At 48.6% G+C, this 14154-nt stretch overlaps 2 long non-coding RNA genes across 3 annotated transcripts; one reads left to right on the top strand and one right to left on the bottom strand.

Annotated features, from left to right (window-relative positions):
* Window positions 1–2113: 2113 nt before the first annotated feature.
* LOC108351625 (uncharacterized) lies at window positions 2114–6372 on the top strand. Of its 2 annotated transcripts, none has more exons than XR_001839120.3 (3): window positions 2114–2276; window positions 5879–5963; window positions 6279–6372. It is a non-coding gene; the product is annotated as an uncharacterized LOC108351625 (long non-coding RNA). The 2 variants fall into 2 exon arrangements; XR_010053465.1 differs by lacking the exon at window positions 2114–2276 and adding an exon at window positions 5571–5607.
* Window positions 3896–12781, bottom strand: LOC134479766 (uncharacterized). The gene is made up of 2 exons (XR_010053466.1): window positions 8114–12781; window positions 3896–3993 (listed from the first exon to the last, which is right to left on the bottom strand). It is a non-coding gene; the product is annotated as an uncharacterized LOC134479766 (long non-coding RNA).
* Between the last annotated feature and the right edge of the window lie 1373 nt (window positions 12782–14154).

The following is a 14154-nucleotide window of genomic DNA, read 5'->3' as shown; positions in this document are numbered from 1 at the left end:
ACAGTGTTAAAAGGCCTGAGAGCAGGGGGGACGTTTCTCTTTCAAACTACTGTAGTGGGGATCCTAGGGAAAGTAGAGGGGGATAGGGATTTGCCAAAATTTATGATATGCATGTATAAAACTAAAAGCAAGTAACGGCCATAGGAAACAGAAAAACAAGAGGCTTTGGCAATGATCTGAAAGATTCTGCTAGATTCAGGAAGGAGCAGGCGTCTGAGCAGACGTTAGAGCCTTCTGGTGTGATCACCTCATCTTAAAAATTAAGCACCGATCCCATCAAAAGCAAGTGTCTGCCAATGGGCAAAATTCTGCAGAAAGAGCACGCACAAACTGCAATGTCCAGTTTATGCAGACAATCGGCACAGCAGTAGTTAGAGCAAGCTGCCAGCAGCTCACTCACGCAGGTCTTAGAATCTGGCTGGGATTCATCTGTGGTCAAGGCGTCTGACCCACCTGGCGAGAGCTGCTGTCTAAATTGTAGCATGGAAACAAATTAGGAAAGAGGTCCGCTGTTGCAGGTGGCCGTCACTTTGTTCTCCTGGTAAGAATGTGCCCACCATTCAGCTCACCATGAGTACATATCATGAGAAAAGTATCTGTCTGGTGGAAAGGTTGTGCTGTGAGTGCTTCACAGAGAAATATACCAGCCAAGAGCTTGAAAGTTAAAAGTGTGGAAAGATGGCTCAGTGGTTAAGAGTGGTTGCTGCTCTTACAGGAAACCTAAGTTCGCCTCCCAGCATCCATGTCTGGCAGCTCATTGCTGCCTCTTTATCTGCCTCTTAAAGCACATGCATTCACATGTGCACACCCACACACAGGCACTCATACATATACATCATTGAGAAATAAAATAAATCTTTAAAACAATTGAGGGGATTGAGAGGGGGCCTGGGTTCAATTGCCAGCACCCATGTGGTAGCTACCAATGGTAGAGCTATCTGTCACTCTAGTTTCAGAGAATAGAATGTCTTCTTCTCCTTCCTCAGGCACCAGGCACGCCCACGGTGCATTGACATGTGTGTTAGCCAAACATTCACACATGTAGACTAAGAATAAATATAAAAGTTAAAAAGAACTTCAAACCAGGGCAGGAGAGATAGTTCAGCAGTTAAGAGCACTGACTGCTCTTCCAGAGGTCCTGAGATCAATTCCCAGCAACTACATGGTGGCTCACAACCATTTGTAATGGGATCTGGTGCCCTCTTCTGGCATGGAGGTGTACATGCAGATAGACCACTCATACATAAAATAAATAAGTAAATCTTAAAAAACAAAAACAAAACAAAAAAAAAAACAAACTTGAAACAAATGTCATGGATCCAATATTGATAGCCATAATTTGCAAAGATTTCTTACAAATCAATGGGAAATGGCATAATATCTGATGGTAAAATACAGAATAAACACAATGGGGGGAGCTCTGTGGGTGAGCCATCAATGGCCTGTGAGATTATAAATGAGGTTTCACTTCCTAGGGACCAGGGTAATGGGTAGGAGACCACAATGGTTTCCCACTGAAGGTCCATGAGGGGTATAACTGCAGGGACACAGTCCACCAATGGGGTATAAATGGCAGAGCACACTTGGCAGTGTCTTCAGAGGACCCCTGCAGGTGTGATGCTCCCCTTCTAGCAGGCGCCCCCAGAGCAGCCCTCCTGGTCTGCACCAGAGGCATCCCAGAAAACTACCCTGCCACGCTACCCTGACATCAGAACATCTCAGAATCCCCAAATGTCACTCAACAAAGGAGCGGGTACATTTCGTGCAGTTAGCGGTTGAAATATGAAGCAGTTACGATGATTTCTAGACCTCAGAATACCAGTAAAAAAATTAAAAAGCCAGTAAAATATGATGCCATCTCGGTAGACTTTAAACACTCAAAGCAGCGCTATGATTGCCGAACACACGCACAGATCATAAAAGCGTGAGGTGCTGATTGCAAAACCCACACAGACGTCAAGGAGACAGATGCTGGGGAGAAGCAGAAGGAAGTGAGAGGACCTAGCTGGGCTTCATCCTGAGATGGGCTGACAGAGAATGCAGAGGGTCTAGGAGAGAGAGTCGCCCCTACGAAGTAGGTTCCTAAAGAAACAGGCTCACTCTGCCCAGGGCCCTGCATTTGTTCTCTTCCAGGGTGAAGCCATAGACTAACAGAAGAGTCTGCCCACTCACGCCTGTGGCTAGGACCTATGGATTTTTGTTGATTGACTCTATTTCCGGAGGGCACACCACTTAGTGGGAATGAGAACCATTCAGAACTTAAACAAGAACAAAAGGTGAGGGTGAAGGGTTGGCTCCCTGGGTAAGGATCTTACTGAGAAAGCATGAGGACCTGCGTTCAGATCCCCAGCACTCCATGAAAGAACTAGGTGTGGCAGGACTTGCCTGCAGTTCCAGCTCTGGGGACAAAGAGGCAAGCGGGTCTTAAGTGCTTGACAGCCAGACAGTCTAGCCAAGATGGTGAGCTCTGGGTTCAGTAAGAGATCCTATCTCAAAGAGTAAGGCAAAGAAAGATGAGGAATACACCTAACATCAATGCTGGGCCTCTGCATGCATCTGCCTGCTCACATACATGAATCACATATGGGGAGAAGGGGGTAAAAGGGTAAGGAGAGAGGGGGGGGGGAAGAAGGGGAGGAAGAGGAGGGAGAGAAGGAAGAGGAGGGAGCAGAGAAGGCCCTTTGCCCCAGAATTTGGTTCGTTGTACAGGTGGGCAGCAACTTAATTTTGAGGGCCACAGTGTGCCTGCATAGCACCCCATTCCTGGACCACTTCCTCACCTCACTGGTCAATGATATGTGAAGGTGGGGCAGAGGTGGGCAGACCCTACTGTGGGGGAAGGGAGTGAAAAAGGACTTTCCAACCTCAGCAGGCTATCCCCTCCCACACATACCATCCAAGAGCAACCATAAAGAGAAGATTGATAGATTTTTTTTCCTACTTTACTGCATAAAAATAAAAAATTTTTATCCTTGCAAAAACACTATAAACAACATTTAATAGCAAATGACAAATTTTACAAGGTGGGGGGGGTGGAAGAGCCAAGATGAACAAGGGGGTGCTGAGAAGTCCCTGCACACACAGCACAGGGGCTTTGGGTGGGAGAAGGGGGATGAGACCAATGACCTGTGCAGGGACCAAGGCAGCTCATCTGCTCACCCTTCCTCACCCCATCTACCACCTCAGCTGCTTCCTCAGAACGTTTCCTGACTAGGATATCAGCGAACAAATGTTTCTGCTCTTTGTCTGCATCCAGAGCCTCTGCCATTGCTCCTCTGAGCCTTGGTTTCTCTATCTCCGACCATAAGAGGCAATAAAATCTAATACACAAGGCACTGACACAGTAACTCATAGTGGTGCATTGAAGGTCCTTGGATATTTTATCAGTCCTGAGGGTTGGCAGGGGAGTGTGGGATAGATGCTCTGTTTTGAACATGAAGTCACACACACACACACACACACACACACACACACACACACACCCCACTGAATTGTGTGCTATTTTGGGAGGAACAGGAAATTCTAAGAGGTGGGGCCTTCCTGGAGGAATGAGTAACTGGCAGCATACCTGAAGGATTCACCCACCAAGGTTTCACACACAACACTCTTGGGTGCTGTTTCTAGGGATCTGACCCTGTCACATGCTGTCTGGCCTCCTAAGCTTTCTTTTAGCATCTGAGCAGAAGCTCCCATGACCCCATAACTCCTGTATCTCCATGCCAGCACCACATGGAAGTCACCAAGGTCTGTCATAAGCTTGAATGGTAAACAGGTTCCATCATTGGACTTTGGATACATTGGCTTTTCAGTACCCAATGGCTGAACCCAGTGCCTTCTGACCACCATACCCATCTGCCATGTTGTTCTGATTTACCATAGCTTAGACACAACAGAGTTGGCCAAAAATGGATTGACATCTCTGAAAAGTGAGCTAGAATAAAGCCTTCTTCCTTCACGTTGTTCCTTTCAGGTGTTTTTTTCCTTTTCAGAAACCTGAAAAAGAAAAACAGAACCTGAAAAAAGAAATTCAGAAATGGACTTTTAATGCACCATTATGAGTTACAGTGCTTTGACAGTGTTTTGTGTATTAGATTTTATTGCCTTTTACAGTGGGAGATAGAGAAACCAAGGCACAGAGGAGCAACGTCAAGGGCTCTGGATGCAGACAAAGAACAGAACTTTTGTTCTCTGGCATCCCAGTCAGGAAATGTTCTGATTTGGTTGTAGCGACAAAAAGGCAAGCAAACACACACAGAAAGAGAGAGAGGGAGAGAGAGGGGGGGGAGAGAGAGAGAGAGAGAGAGAGAGAGAGAGAGAGAGAGAGAGAGAGGGAGAGAGAATAGTACCAGAAGTGGGGTTGTTGTCTGACAATATGATGAGGATGTCATTGGAAATGATTTGCAGGAAATGGCCAACAACTTTTGACAAAGTCAGATCCCTAAGATCAGGCTAAGGAATATAGGCTAGAGAAAGCCTAAAATTTTGTAAGCAGAGTTCAGTGAGGAACTGTGGTGTGAGTACAGAAGAACAGACTGCCAATAACAATATGAGTAGGAAAGACTGTGTTCCTGGAATTCCAAAAGAAAAAAAAAAAAAAACAGTTGGGAACTAGGATAGAGGCTTAGTATATCGCAGAGTGTCAAGAACTTGTCTATACTTTTAACTATGCCTGATGAGACTGTGGAGGAGATGGAGTTCAAATGTGATGAAGGTAATCTCAAGGAAGTCCAGGCTGTGACATGAATGTTACTGGATTCTTTTAGCCAGGTTGACAGTGAGAAATCAGGAGCAAAAAACAAATAGACGGTTTTGAAATGGGACCGGGAGCTAAGGGGATGGGTCAGTCCAGCAGTCAAAAGCTCTTGTTGTTTGCTCTTCCAGGCGACCTGAGTTCAATTTCTAGCACCCACATGGCAGCAGAAAACTATCTCCAGTTTCAGGATATCTGACTTCCTCCCTGGGCTCCAGGCATTCACACGATACACAGACATACACGCAGGCAAAATACCTATATACATAAAAAGTAATTTATAATTGTCTCCTTAGTAATAACACAAAGGTCAACCCCTGACCTCCATATGGGTATGATACACCAATATACGTGTGAACATGCATGCACATACAGACAAATGAATGCATAAATCCAATTACTTGCAACCAGGACTATAAGAAAGATGTCCTGAGGACATCTCAGGACATACAGACTTATACATACATGCGCATGCATATGTGGGTGTTCATGTACATGTGTATAATGGTATATAGACTTCCCCTTAAGAAGAGAGTGCCAGGGCACCCTACTGATACAAACAGTATGCTTCTCAGGATTCCTTGTACTGTACTTAAGGCAGGCTTAGCCCAAAGGACCTGACAACTGTCCACACTGGTGGCAGACCTTGAAGATTTCCATGTGATGATAGTTTGGCAGGCATAGAGAATGTACGAGTTATGGGATCATAGAGGCTCCCACCCAGATGTCAAAGAGGCAGACAACATGTGACAGGATCATGTACCTAAGGTCAGGGTAGGGGATAGTGGTGAAACTGTGACGGTGAAGCATGGGTCACAGTGGAAAACCCAAGATGTTGGGGACTCTAGGAACATCTGGTAGGGAGAGCTCTGGCAATGAGCAGAGTCAGTCCAGGAGAGAGCAGTATGAATTACAGTCTGCAAGGTGGTGGGGGTGGGTCACCCACTGAAGCTCACATCAAGTTACGATGAGCTACAATGCTTGGACATGGAGCTACAGAATTTCAGATCCATTCTGTTACTTTGTTTCAATCTTTCTTTTCAAGTCTCTGAATCCTCCCTTTAAGAATGGGGATGTTTGCTTGCCTCACCGTGTCTTAGAAATGTATCATTAATTTTTCTTTTACAGAAAAATTAGGCACAGGATAAGAGTTTGTTTGTCTTGCATCTAAACTGGGACTTTGGACTTGAGCTTTGGAATAACATGGGAGCTGGTAAGACTTGGGGGAAGGGAAGTGGACTGGAAGCATTCTATAACATGAGATGGTCATGATGGCTTGGGGACCGGGAGCAGAAAATTACAGTTGGACTATGAAATGATCCCCCACAGGCTCCTGGGTTAAAGGCTTGGTCTCGGCTGGTGGTATTATTTTGGGAAGTGCTAAAAAGGGGAAATGGAGCCAAGCTGGAAGAAGTGGGTGAGTGGTGAGCGGAGATCTGCAAACAGTATCTTTTTCCTAGGTCCACTTTCCTACCTCCTGTTTTCTTCCTGAACAATTTGTAACAAGCTGCTTTTCACTTTTTCCCAGGCTTCCATCCTACCCCAACATAGAAAAAAAAATGGAACTGCTACCAACTAAAATGTCTAAAAGCATGAGCAACAAATAAAACGATAACGCTGTACTTCTTCGCATTGTTCCCTTCAGATATTGAATCACAACCATGGAAAAGGTAACCAGCACACACTGGGCCAGAACAGATCCTGCCCCAGAGGACTAGAGAAGCACAATGGATGCTCGAGAGGTGGAGTAGGGTAGGTTAATTCAGGTTAAAGTATGAAGGTGTGGAGGGAGAGGTTTAGGCAAAGCTTCTCCAAGGAAGAGACAAGTTAGAGAATCTGAAAGAGCAAGAACAGTTAGAAGCAGAGGTGGGGACCAGTGTAAGAGATACAGGAGAGAGAGAAAGTTCTATAACACTCATCACATAGTCAGGGAACAGGAAGCATGAAGCCATGACACCTTAGCTGGCAGCTAAGGGACAGCCTTAAGAAGGTCCTGTGGTTTAAAAAACAAAATGAAACAAAACAAAACAAAAAACCTTGAGACTGGTCTGCTTTGAAATATTCATCTGTCAGCCTGGGGTCAGGATGAATCCTGGCCAGAAGTCACCTCAGGTAGACTGGGTGACCTTCCTGCATCTTGACCCACTTTCTTCAGCAGAGGGGAAATCCCACTTTGTAACAGAATTTGTCATAGGAACATCTTTGAGAACTTGCTGTGGTGAATCCTGGCCAGAGGAGGTGGCCCCTGCTTTGGGCATTGCTGTTAAACAGCACCAATGGGGCAGAGAAGGAGGCTTGTTTCTGCTCGAGTTTTTATTGAAAGGGCTGGGCACAGACATGGAGACAGGCTCTGACTCTTCTAAGACTCCAGCCATCTCCGTCCATACTATCCCGTGCCCTACTTCTGTAGCTGCTCAAGGGATTTCAATGTTTGAGGAGCTCTGAGACCTCCAGACGCCCACACAGAGGACCCCACAGGACTCGGACACAATGGCCTTCATGGCAGGCTCACCTCTCCCTCCAGTATCAGCTGAATGCTCTACAGATCTAGAATGCAGATCCCCATCCCTTGGAGTTCTCCAGTTCCATGAGCTAGCCTAAGACCACCCCTGCCATTGCTGGTACTTAACAGAAAGCAGCTGGGAGTCCGCTCACCCTTCAGTACCACCTTGGGCTCGCAGGGCTGGGAGGATCAGGCAGGTTGAGAATGCGTAATCCCCCCCCACACAACCTCCTTTCCAAAGGAAATAAATAAATAAGAGCTACCCTCCTGCTGGCTGCTCCTGCAGGGTGAAATGGATTATTTTCTCTGTCCTGTGCCCAATATCAGTACTTATTGAAAAGCATATATCTGCAGTGCTGGGTTTTTAGCTCGTCAGCGCGCCTGGAGCCTTCAGGAAGCATCTTTTTTCTTTGAACAGCCTAACTCTTGCAGTAGGGGGTCTGCTGGGCCTTTTTACACACAGCCAGGCATTTTTCTTCCCTGAAATGAGGGTCTGGTTGGCCAGGCAGGTAGTCAAGGTTGTTGGCAGAGAGCATTTCCAGTGACAGGTCTTCTGTCCCAGAGACCCTGTGCCTCCAGTCCAAGCCACATCTTCAGTGGCTGAATCTCAAGCCCTGGGGTTTGGGTATGTGTCTATAGAACTAAGAGCCAGGCACAGAAGGGACAAAGTAGGCAATACACTGGTCCTATTGTGAGGGGTGTAAAAGATCCAGAAGGTAGACAGGTCATCCTGTCAAGAGGGTCTGCAGGGTTCAGAACCCCTGTACTGTCTCCCTCAGCATCTGCCTCTCTTCTCCACAAGCTGTGTGCAGGGTCAAAGGCATTTATGTACCACAGAAAACAGAACAATCATGCAATACCTTGAGGTGGGACCTCAGAGTCTTCACGGCACCTGGTGGTTCTGATCGTCTGCTGATGTCCTCTGAGGCTCCAAGCAGATACCCACAAAGTAGGAAACTGATTGGTGTTCACTTCTTCCCACCCACCAAACCCTACGAGTTCAGCTGATTTGGCTCATTTTATAAATTGTGAGAAATGGGATCAGCCAGCCAGGGAAAAAAAAGTCTAAACTGGCCTGTGTCCCTTCTTGTCCCACTGTTCGTGCTGGCCCACACCTTGTTTAGAAGAGAGTTGGGTGTTCATGTCCAGCTCCCTTTGCCTGCTCTTTCCCACAAGAGACCAACAGCAGTGAGCTCACAGAGGCTCCCCAAGTGACCAGAGGAGGCTGGAGAAGGCCCTCTTGCTTTCCTGCCCACATGCCCGGGGCTCTGGGTCACCCCTCCCACTGGCTGGCCACTGTTGTTCAGACAGCCCTTGGGTAGTAAACTAAACACCGTCATTAGCATTTTTCAAAGCCCTGTTCTGCAGCCAGTGCAATGTGCAGAGCTGTAAAGGGGGGAGGACAGCAATCGAAGCAGAAAAATATGGCACTTTTTAAACTAGTTTATGAGTTAAACAGAAAGAAAACTCTGGTATTCCATATCGGGATATTGAACAATGTTCCCATGGCTGCTGGGCTGTAAAGCAGTATTGAACGGTGCCTGTAACCTAAACGATACAAGATGGACATAATTAAAAACAATTGATTCAATATTTTTTTTTTTGCTAAACCTCGGGGTGAGAATATAAACTAGTCATGATGGGAAAATGCCAGGCGCAGTGACCCGAGCCAAAGCCCTCCCTGGGAACACATAGGGTATCAACACAGAAGACGTATGAGAGTAAGTCACTCATGACAATGGTTAAGTGATGTGATGTCATAGGGGAAGATGTGACCACACACAAGATGACAGTGACGTCACACAGGGGGAGAGCTGACCGCACGTGATGACAGACACGACATAGACACAGTATCCAGTGCCTCATACCAGCCATGACAGTCACAGGGTCACTATGGATTCCAGACAGGCACAGTCACTCTGGACTCCATCAGCATGCCGAGAAGCCTCTAAGTGCTTGGCCCGGGCTTCAAAGCTGGAGACATTGTAAAGAGCAAAAGCAGATGCAGGTCACATCCCCAATGGCTCTAGCAGCTAAGGAGAGACAGCTCCTATATGAAAAGCACACAGATAGCCAAGCTGCCTGAGGTAGGAGATGGGCTGAGACTGCTACAAGGCTGGCTACCCCGGACAAGCTCCAGTTGAGCCAGGACTCCGAGTGGAAGAATGGACTCAAAGCCAGGTCGTGTGAGCCACCAAACAGACCACTGGAAATGGGAGGGATGGTCGGTGTGACGACCTCTGTTTGGCATGTTATCACATCCCTAAGTACCAAGCCACTGGGTAAGACCTGGCTAAAGGCCCAAGCCCACATCTACTATTCACCAATGACAAGATTGCTCCCATCTGTTCTCCCTCCAAGGGCTGCTACAGGCAGATGATATGACCAAGGCCAACATGATCAGGAGACCTAACTACAAGACACTAACTTCTCAGACACTACATTGGTGTGTAGAGGATATCAAGACAGAGACTCTCTCTGTAGAGAGTAGAGATGTATTATGAAGCTTCTTTGGGATTAACAGGGCAGGGCCCCATCATCTCCTGTTTCCAGCTAATGGGTGGACATTGGCAGTTATTAAATCTCTCAGGTGTTTAACCAGCCTCTGCTGCAATGGCCCAGGCCAACTCCAGCATTAGGCAGCTCCAGCCAGCTCTAGCTCTAGCTCCAGCCCCAGCTAGCTCCAACCAGCTCCAGCCAGCCCCAGCTAGCTCCAACCAGCTCCAACCAGCTTCAGCCAGCTTCAGCCATCTCCAGCCAGCTCCAGCCAGCTTCAGCCAGCTCCAACCAGCTCCAGCCAGCTTCAGCCAGCTCCAGCCAGCTTCAGCCAGCTCCAACCAGCTCCAGCCAGCTTCAGCCAGCTCCAGCCAGCTTCAGCCGGCTCCAACCAGCTCCAGCCAGCTTCAGCCAGCTCCAGCCAGCTTCAGCCGGCTCCAACCAGCTCTAGCTCCAACTCTAGCCAGCTCCATCCAGCTCCAGCCAGCTCCAGTCGGTCCCAGCCAGCTCCAGCCAGTCCCAGCCAGGCCCAACCAGCTCCAGCCAGCTGCAGCCATAACCAGCTCCAGCTGGTTTCAGCACCAGTCATCTTCAGCTCCACCCCTATCCTCTACTCCCACCACCACTAAATACTCAGCCTTCTGGAGAAACATAACTCCATTCAGACCCTTTTGTGATAATGGTGGTGGGTCCCTGTGGTCCATCTGCTACAGGCCTAACATCGCAGTGTCTGTTCCTTTTATGGAAACCAACAGTCCACTGATGCCCTTGACACAGAATACACAGAGTGCATGGTGGTTACAGGTCTCTGCTCCATCAGAAAACTACATATAAGGCTGAGGCCATGTTCAAGGAACCTCAGAGACCCAGTTGAACCATCTAAATAGTGAGCCAAGGCAGGAGGGAGTACGCATTAAGCATCCCACAGAGTGATTGAATGGTAGAGGTGGCTCCAGCCACCAGACATGGCCTTTTTCCTAACTGTAACTAGAGGGTGGAGGTCAACAAGCTGCATGACAACAAAGACTATATAGGCAGACATAAGAAGGTGGCCTAAAGAGCAGAGCATCCTGGGTAGTCCCTGCAGGTATGGGAGAAAGCAGGTAGTTACTGTACCACCCAGAACCCTCCCCTTCAGTGTCTGACTCGCCTGGCCTGCCAGCCTCTGCAGCCAGCACCAACCTCTCTCAGCTCTCATTGTGCTCCTGTCACTCTGCAATTAGAGATCACATTTTATTATGGCTCCTCCCCCTCCCCCTTCCCCAGACAGTGTTCCTAAGACTATTCAGGAGCTATCAGTAGCATACAACAGGGCTCAGTGTTGGCTGTATGTAGAGACCTGTGTTCAAGCTTGCTCCCCATGTCACCAAGCCTGAATCCTTCCACCTGTGGAATATTAAGACTGTGTGATAAGACCAGAGCTCAAGTGTGTGGGCTCTAGAAGCCAGCAAGGGAGAAAGGGGCAAGCGAAGAAAATGGAGTACAGCAGGGGTGATGTTCCCCACTCCGCTGACCCCACCAATTATCGAGAAGGAAAGCTAACCCAGACGAGCGGTCGCCTGATGCAAAGTCAAGTCCGATGTCCCGAGTTAACAGAGCCCTGACAGCCATGGTCCAGGTCAAGGGAGCGATTGCTGCTCTGCCATGGCCTCCCTCTGGGGCCTCTGGGGCCAGAATTGATTGGTGTGATTTAAACTCATCAAGGGCAGCAGGCGAGGGGACCCCAGGGGAGCTTGATAGAGATACCATCTCTGCTCCAGAGCGCCTGCCTGCTAATAGAGTCCTGGCCTCCTGCTTTGCCACTCCACGCTGGAGCCAGCAACTACTCAGACTTCGAGATATGCCAGACACAAATGCACCTGGTCCAAGGCCCCAGCCGTCTGGAACAAGACTTCACAAGTAGCCAGTGAGCATGCAGAAGCAGTCCTCCAGGCCAAAGTGCGAGCTGATTCTTGGAGGGAAAAGAGAATGGAGGACCAGGGGGTCAGGGGCATCTCTCTTCAGCCTACCCTCTCTGGGATGAAGTGTAGCCAGAGTCCCAGCGTTTCCAGACAGGCAGCCCTGTGGACCTCATGGTCTCCTCTCATGAGACTCAGAGCCGGGATGCCAGCAAATCCTGCAGCACATGCACAGTCCTGTGAAGGTTCCCACATTATCTTGGACATGCTGAAGCTCCACTCCAGGCCAGAGGAGAAGAGGCAGAGTCTCATTTGCTCTCTATTCAGCCCTAATTTGTACCACTGGATGTTTTAATTTACAAGTCAGAGTTAATAAATTGTGTGCAAGCTCGATTACCTCACGCTCCCCTGACTTCCTCCCCTGCCTGTGGGAGAGTGATGCACCATGGGAAAGATCTGGAAGAAGACTGTGGGTGTCCCTCCTTCACCCAGGGGATTTTATACCCGTCCCAAGAGCCCTGGGGAGCAGCGGAGAGGCACTGGGTGGACTGAGCCTAGTGTTTCTCATATGAATTTGAGCAAAATAAATAAAGCATGGGTCCTTTAAGAAGGAAAGGGAAAACTAGTGGAAAACACATCAGCAAAAACAATACTAAAAGCAAGGACATCATGTCTTCAAGGGCACACATAATTATATGTAACACATGTCTCTGAGGAATAGAAGACTCCACTGGGACACCCATTTCCAAAGGGCTAAGTTGAGCTAGAGTCCATGGATCCATCCATGTGGCAGATCCCAAAGCTCCAAGTATACCCGGAGTGAAAGCCAACCTGGAAAGTTCCAGAGACATCTGGTACCTCCAAACCATGGACTGAAAAGTGACTCATTCCCTGAGTGCCAAAGGTCCTGAGGGAGAATCACTTGTTTACAGACCAGAGAGGACACAAAGGAAAGCAGTGGCTGTGGGTGGCAATGACACACATACAGCCTACAGACAGCAGTGCCCAGCCCTGCCCACGTGTATGGTCCCTAGCTTTAACACCCAGTCTCTCACCCCAGGGCCTGTGTCCATCTGGGGAGCTTACAGAGTCTAGACCACTTGGCTTGGGGACACCCTGTTCAGGCAGCCTCCATCCCAGGCATCCTTTCCCATCCCATCCACTCCCATCATCCTTGTCATCAAAAATCTCCCTGGGCTTCTATAACAGAGACCCATCCTTGCTCTGGCCACCCTGGAAATGACCCAGAAGAAAAGTCCCAGAGTAGCTCACTTAATGTGTCCCCAAAGAAGTCCTCCCTGCAAAGCCAGCTCTCTGAGTGCTCACCTGGTGGAAAGGGAGGAGTAAGCATGTTTAGAGGGTATGAACGCAGCCAGTGTCTTCTGTGGGTGCCCCCACCCACTACCACCGACTTCATTCACTCCCATCTATTTGCAAACAAGTCAGGGTCCCCTGAGTGTCAGGCCCTGTGTAGAGTCAAAAAGGCTGCGACGGCGGCTGAGACATAAGTACTTCCTGTTCCTGTGGAGCTCACAACACTATGAGAGAGTAAGTAACAACAGTGCACACACGGCCATGTGCCCCTAAGAATGACCTCCACCCCCTCTGCCACCCACACCAGGAAAAGCTGAGCAGAGTAACATAGATGTGTGTGTGTCATCTAAGCTGCAAACAGTCTAGCCTGAAAGAAGGCAAGAGATGTCAGGCACCTGAAGCAAAACCATCATTCCAGGCCTGGAGACCAGAGGGGTCTCTGAGCTGGGTGCAGTCGACACAGTGGTCCTGGACTGTTATGGCTACACTGAACTAAAGAACCAGATGGCTATGCAAGGTGCATCCACCCCGCCAGACAACCCAGAAAGGGTTATAAAAGACTGCACACTGAGCAAGGAACTGAAGAGAGATGCTTTGTCTGCCCCAGGGATCCAAAAGATCTTGGGTATATGGACCACATCAGCTCTGGCTGAACTGATAAGATCTGCATGGGTTGGCTAAACTTAGATGGCAAAGCCTTCAGGGCCCATCATTGCTCTGTCCACCCTGGAAATGACCAGCAAGAAAGGTCCCAGAGTGGCTCACTAAATGTGTCCCCAAAGAAGCCTGTGCTCTTTGCACAGCCTCCCTGCACAGCCAGCTCTCTGAGTGCTCACCCGATGGAAAGGGAGGAGCAAACAGATTCAGAGGCACACCTTGGGACCCTCAGCAGAAATGAGTAAAAAGAAATACACAGTCACAAACTTATATATGCACATACACACACACACTTGCACAAAGGTACACACCCACATCCATGTACACCGACACTAAGCCTCATGTATAGCTCTTGCAATCCTTCAAGGGAGGGTATTTGGGGTCATTTTGATTACTGGTGATTCCAGCTCCCGGGTGACTTTAGAACCAGGCTCTTCACAAGATGCACTCCACTGTAAACAAGCCACTGCACCAAAGGGATGCTGTGGGGACGACAGGGGTGGCAGCACAGAGGAACAATAGAGCAGGTTCATGAT

Source organism: Rattus norvegicus, chromosome 7 (genome assembly GCF_036323735.1).
Source record: "Rattus norvegicus strain BN/NHsdMcwi chromosome 7, GRCr8, whole genome shotgun sequence".
NCBI classification, from domain to species: domain Eukaryota; kingdom Metazoa; phylum Chordata; class Mammalia; order Rodentia; family Muridae; genus Rattus; species Rattus norvegicus.
This window is presented reverse-complemented; position numbering and strand designations above follow the sequence as displayed.